The sequence below is a fragment of the Arachis hypogaea genome, chromosome 19 (assembly GCF_003086295.3).
Source record: "Arachis hypogaea cultivar Tifrunner chromosome 19, arahy.Tifrunner.gnm2.J5K5, whole genome shotgun sequence".
Classification (NCBI taxonomy): domain Eukaryota; kingdom Viridiplantae; phylum Streptophyta; class Magnoliopsida; order Fabales; family Fabaceae; genus Arachis; species Arachis hypogaea.
Genome location: NC_092054.1, coordinates 8,768,984 through 8,776,010, shown reverse-complemented (window position 1 = coordinate 8,776,010; position 7,027 = coordinate 8,768,984). Strand labels below are relative to the sequence as shown.

Genomic DNA, 7,027 nt, shown 5'->3' with positions numbered 1-7,027 from the left:
CGCAGGTGCATTACCATCTATTCTTCCATTTGCTTATTTATGTTTATATTTATAATAGGAAATATACTATCAGACAATCATTAAAATATACAGAAAACATAAGTTTGTTATATACAAATTATATATATAGTCATTTGTAATTAATCTTGACATCAATTTTGTTAGTGTTTTGACTGTTTGTAAAGTTGATTCTAGGTAGAATTAATCCTATCATAATTGGTTTTTGATAGAAAGGTGATTTTCATTGAATCAATTCTATGCTGTGCAATTCAAATATGATATTACACAACTAGAATCAATTTTACCCTCCAAGAACTAATTCTACGCACCTGAATGGATTCACCATAAGGAATATGTTAACAATATAGACGGATGAGAAATAATATAAGTGCACCTAAATTGATATTATGCTTTTATGTACACGTCAATTGTCATTTATAATTATTTGTCAGATTGTAATTATAAAGTAATACATTGTATACAAATCCTTTATAATCCTTTCTATGTGGGGTAGTCCGTACCTCCTAAACTACGGCTTTTGGAATTAAATCTATTTAATTTCTTATACAGTATTATAGAAAAAAATAAAAATTAAAAAAATCTATTTTTTACTTATTCTCACATCATGCACAAGTTTATAATTAAACTATCAAAATTCATGCTCCAAGTTGAGTAGCCTTTATGATTATGAAAGAGGTAACTATTATTTTTTATGCTCATTTTTGAAGTTAAAGTTAGACTTATTTAATTGGTTAGAGTAATTTTTATCTGGTATATTTTTATCTTTAGAGTAAATTATCATTTTTATCTACGAAAGTTGAAAATACTGACATATTTATCCATAAAAAAAAAAATTACCATTTGTACCAATGAAATATGGATTTCGCACAACAAAATTATCTAAATATTAAAAAATTACCTAAAATTTCTAAATTACCCTTATCACCACCACACCACCCATTCACCCAATTACCTTTCTAACCCTAACCCTCTTCACCCAGTCACCACCCCTTTTTCCTTTCTAATTTCAACACCACCACCCCCCTTTCTCTTTCTAATCTCAAATCCCACCACTACCCTCTTCATCCAGCCACCTTTTTAACCCTAGTCCTCTTCACCCAGCCATCACTCCCTTTCCCTCCAAAACTCACACATGGAGACATTACACACACACTCCCACCCAAGGAAGAAGAAGAGAAGAGGAGGGGGAGGGAGACCACACTGGCAACGTGGGGACTCGCTGCATCATCGTCGCTGTTGTTGAGGGAGTCCGAAGAGGAGTTGCGAGCCAGAACCAAGGAAGGAGGAGCTGTCGCCGTTGTCGCGCCCTGCTGCTGCCGGCTTCGTCACGTCTGTCGCCGCCATTGATTGAGTCCGTCGCTGTCGTTGTCGTTGGCCTGGAAAGAAGAGAGCGCGCAAGAGATCGGAGAAGGAGGAGAGGGCGACGGCGCCGGTGGGTGTCACTGCCACCATCGTCGTCGACGCTGTTCAATGAGGGAGGAAGAACCGTTTTTTCTCTTTGCTTTTTCTATTGTTGTTGTTGTTGTTGTTGCTTTATGTGAAGAAGATGATGATGGAGGTATAGTAGTGGTGGTGGTGATGGTAGTGATAAAGGAAATGAGATGGTGGTGCATTTGAATTCAGAGTTTAGCTCAGGCGAGGGCAAGACAGGAAAGGAGAGAAGGAGGGGTGGATGATGCAGATGATGATAAAAGTAATTTGGGAATTTTACGTGATTTTTTAGTGTTTGGATAATTTTGTTACAAAAAACTCATGTTTTATGGGTACAAATAATAATTTCTTTTTTATATAGATAGTATCAGCGTGTTCAACTTTCGTGGGTAGAAATAGTAGTTTACTCTTATCTTTATTATACTTCCTAATCTTACTAGTAAGCAAATGTGTTAAACATGAAATTAAACAAAAATGAAGGAAATAGTTATGAAAGATAGATACGTAACGTTAACGTCAAAACCCATGTAGTTGTAGGCCACACTTTTGCTCTCAACTACTTTTGAAGCCTTTCTTCTCCTCTATTATTTGTCCCTAACCTTGATGTAATATTTCTTGCCTTGCTAGTCTGTTTAGAGGTTTATGATGATATTGAAACAAATATGTTAATTAGTGAAATAACGGTAAATAAATAACAAAGGGGTGTCAGTGTGTCATATCACTCGTTTGTTTCTTTGTGCAATCTATGTGAGATGAGAGACTCTTTGTCCTTATGAAACCATGGCAAATTACGTGATCTTAAAATTTTGTCGCTATTTCCTTTCCTTTTGCTTTTCACAAAATTTATCATGAACCAATTTGTGAGAGGAAATTTGCATTGCATTTCCCACTTACTGTCTTGCCGATTTAAGCATATGATGGAATTGAGTAACAGTCTAAAATATATAACAAATAATGAGAGTTAAAAATTATTAGATAATAATTTAGTTAAACGTATTAAATTATCTAATAATTTTTAACTATTAACATCACATGAAAATAATTACATATGATTCTTCACCAATAGTTAATCATTATTGCACAATATAATAAATAAAATACAAGTACGTTTGAGAACTATTATCTTCGTTTTTTAGTCATAATTATTTTCATTTCAATCATTTTTTAAATAGAAAACAAATAAATATTTGTGAACTCCCAACATATCATTTTAAATTGATTCATTCATAAAATTTAACATTCGATTGACTCTGGTATTTTGAGTTTTATTCATAAAAATATAATCTCTTTGGATTCCCATGATGAATGAATTTCACTAGTAAGAGTTTATAAGATTTGGGAAAAGATTAATTGAGTTTGGTCAAATAGGTACAAATTATTGCATATACTGTATCTAGTAAGGATAAGATTTTTCTAGAATTTACAAGTGTGAGTATCTTTCAACTAAGGAGTTAGCTTTTTTAGATTCTATTTAATTTAATGTTGTTGAGTTACTTACTTACAAATAATCATTCTTGTGCGTGAAGACAATGTTTTACAAGTCCCATATTAATTAAAGATAAAATCTCTACAGAATTTATAAATATGATACATCCTTTAATCTATAAATTAGTTTTTGAAATTGAATTAGACCCGGTTAATCTCAATTTTAATACAAATGAACTAAACACCGTTTTTCTGATCATGATTTTTAATAGCTAAGGTGTAGTATTTTTAGAGACCGCTGATATTTATGTCCTTAATCTGTTTACCAAAACTTCAAAATTGAAAGTTAATTTGTCTAAGTCTTTCTGCTCTAACAATATTTCTAAAAAAGAAAAAAGGTGTTAGGAAGTCTCTCATATTCAACTTACTCAAAATTTGGACAAGTATTTGGGTCAATATTGGCCATGAGAGAACGACAAAAAGAATAGCTCAAGAGGTAATTGAAAAAGTTCACATATTGGTCGAATAATCAGTTTACTCGTCCGTTTAAGCAAGTATTTCGAATTCCGCCTTGTGCATGCAGCAATTCATTGGCCAGCGGCAGACCCTTAAATGGAGATCAGATCTACGACGGATTAGTCCTTGACCTATCAAATTGGGTGATACCGTGAGAAACCAAAAAAAGAAAAGAACGTCTTCTCAACAATACGGGTAGACTGTGTTTAGTTAAATCAGATCTTTTGGAAGGGTCAGGTAGACAAGAGGGGCCTAGCTCTTGTGAAGTGGGAGAAGATTGTAACTCCTAAAAAATTTGGAGGTTTGGGAGTCCGTGATTCGCAACGTGTTAACGTAGTTCTTCTCGAAAAGCTTGTTTGACAACTTTTCCATAACAAAGACAAGCTTTGGACAGAACTCTTAATCAAGAAATATTTTTCTGCTACCAAAGATTGGAAAAATACGAATGGAGCATTTCAGGTTTACAAGAGTGTGTGATGAATGCTTATAACCACTTAAAAGATGGTTTTGTGTGGTGTTGTGGAAACTTGCATCAATTGTTATAGTTTGAAACGTGGACCCCTTTTGATAATCTGGCGGATGTCATTCTTGATGTACATATAACTGATATTTGTTTTTCGATTGGTAATGTGATACATAATAGAAGTTAGAATTTTAGCAAGCTATATTTTTCTCTTCTCAAATGTCAAACTGTTTTTAGAAAATTTGTCTATCCCTGGCCATTGTCATGACGTTTCAAGTTAGTTTTGGAATCTTTCCTCTTCTGTCGATTACACCACAAAAAGTGAATACCATTGGTTAGCTAAGAGAAATACCACTGGAATGAGAATGATAACTGGAATTGACTGTGTAAGATGTTTATTCCGAAGAAGATTAGGTTGTTGCTGAGGCAATCCCTGCATGATTCCCACTGAGCTTCGGTTAGTGCTGCGGGAATCATCCTAAAACTACCTTGCATTGTTTCTGTAATTGTGATAAAGTAAAGGCTATTTAGCATAATTTTGGTCTATCTTATATCGTAAACTATAGTGCTGTAGATTTTTTTTTTGGCTCAAGTAGAGTTTGAAGGGCAGAGAAGAACTTTTAGCGGTAGGAATTTGGTGGATTTAGAGACATAGATGTCAAGACACGTTCAATCCTAGCGAACCTTGGTCTGACATGTAGGTAACAATATTAATTAGAAGTCTAAATAATGAGTTGGTTTTTTTAAGGAACACCCAATCTACAAACTTCATTTTAGAGTGCAAATATGTGTAGATCTCTCCTTCTAGCAATTGCATCAAGGTTAACTGTAATGGAAGCTTAATTCAGGATACGCAGTTGGCTAGTCTTGGATGCGCTTTGAGAGACGAGAGAGGAAGATGGCTTCTTGGTTGTTCCAGTGCTATTCCACCTTGACTTATAAATTGTTGTGAGCTGTTGGTATTATGGCAAGGTCTTATACTAACTTGGGAAGTTGGTTGCAAGTGGGTGATTTGTGAATCAGATTCCTTGGAGGCGTATTTGATTCTAGGACTAGGAGTGAGCCGAGTTGAATCGAGCTAGACCAAACTCAAGCTCGACTCACGAAAATTAAGTTCGGCTCACGGCTCGACTCATTAACAATCGAATCTATTTCTTAAGCTCAAACTTGACTCACCGAAAGCTCACGAGGTGGCTCAAATAAAAAAAAAACATAATCTATAATTCTATATCAATAAATTATAACTTATATATTTTAAACAATATTTAAAAAGATAAATTTATCTATCAATAAATTGAAAATTTTTTATTTATACCCTACATCAAAATTATATATAAAAAATAAATATAAAATTTTAAATAATTAAGATCACTCATGTATATATACACTACTATTTCATATGTATATATATAATATTAAAAATATAAATTAAATGCATATAAGATGTGTGTGTGTCTATATAATTGAGTCAGCTCACGAGTTAATGACCTAAACTTATCCAAACTCAAACTCGATTCATTTAATTTATAAGCTCAATTCCAAACTCAAGCATAGGGCTGGCAATTTATACCCTACTCGCGGGTGTCCAACCCGTTCGGATAGGGTAGGCTATCCGACCCGCTGCGGATAGGGTAGGGTACGGGTTTAGGGTGTACCCTACCCTACCCTACCTGCACCTCATATATAACACATATTTTATAAAAATTAGATATATAGTGAAGGAAGTAAAAGTTGAACCCACAACCTCCCTTAAGTAATGACTTATAATAAGTGAATAACCACTAAAACTAATTAGTTAATTTAGTAGTTTAGAGCATTAGTTTTTTTATTTTTTATGTTATTAATAGGGTTAAGTACTATTTTCGTCCCCAAGGTCTTGGGCCAAAATCAAAATCGTCCCCACCTTTTTTTCTTATTAAAATCATCCTCAACGTTATAAAACGTTAAAAAATCGTCCTTTCTCAAATTTTTGGACAAAAATGCCCTCCATCCATCATTTACCCTCATCTGTTCTTTTTCCTTCAACAACATAGAGAGGAGGGAGTGCAAGCCATGAAGAAAAGAAAAGAGGGAAGGGTGGAAAACGAAGAGGAAAAAGAAGAGAAGAGGAAGAAGAAGACGCCGCCAGCGAGAAAGGGCGTCGTTGCTGACGTTCTCCTTCGTTATTGACGTTCATCTATGCTGCTTTCTGTTCTGCTTCCTGTTCTGCTTCTCTGTTTCTCTGTTCTACTTCCTGGAGCTCATCTCTTTTCAGATCTATTCATGTAGCTAGTTCTTCCTCTCTTCCTCTCTTTCCAGATCTCTACTCATGTTGTTTGATATGAAATTTTTGTTAATTTTGCTGAAGGTGGCGTCGGTAGTGTGCCGATCGTGGTGGTAGGTGTTGCGGCCGCTGAGGGAGGCGATGATGCTACTCCAATGGGAAAGAAGTTCAAGCACGGAAACCTACGGGTGAAGCAGAATCTAGAAAAGGCACGGAGTCGTTCAAGAAGGCGGCAGCGCATGGGTCACCACTCGCCATGGTGGATTTCGATTTATTCCTAAAATCTGCGTTCTCTCTTTTTGAGTTTGAAAGATTGGATTTTTGAAATTTTTTGTCTTGAATTTGAATGTGGTGGTATTGTTGTTGATGAATTTTTGAATTTGAATGTGGTGTTGTTGTTGTTGTTGGATTTTTGAATCTGAATTTGAATGTTGGTGGTGTTGTTGTTGATTCTAGGTTAGTTTTTTTGTTTGTTTTTTTTAATTAAAAAAATAATAATTGGTATTGTTGTTGTTGAAGATTTGGGTGAAGAGTTGTTGAAGATTTGGATGAAGAGAATGGAGCAGGAAGGCTGAGGAACGGTGGAGTGAGGAGGGTGAAGAGGAGAGATGATGATGAAGGGTATTTTAGTCTAAAAATTTTAAAAAGGATGATTTTAAAGCGTTTTTAAACGTTGAGGATGATTTTAATAAGAAAAAAGGTCGGGGACTATTTTGATTTTGACCTAAGACCTTAAGGATGAAAAAAATACTTAACCCTTATTAATATGTATAAAATTTGAAATGATTGAATTTATATTTACTTTGAAAAAATTTGATATTTCTGCGGATAGGTAGGGTAGAGTAGGGTTTAGAATTTTAGGGTACAGGTAGGGTTAGGGTTGAGAGATCTGTAGGTAGGATAGGGTA

General features: G+C 34.6%; 1 long non-coding RNA gene across 1 annotated transcript; it reads left to right on the top strand.

The window, feature by feature from the left end:
• The first annotated feature begins 5,820 nt into the window (after positions 1-5,820).
• On the top strand, positions 5,821-6,569 carry LOC114925915 (uncharacterized). The gene is made up of 2 exons (XR_003815946.2): positions 5,821-6,120; positions 6,204-6,569. It is a non-coding gene; the product is annotated as an uncharacterized lncRNA (long non-coding RNA).
• The last annotated feature ends 458 nt before the right edge of the window (positions 6,570-7,027 follow it).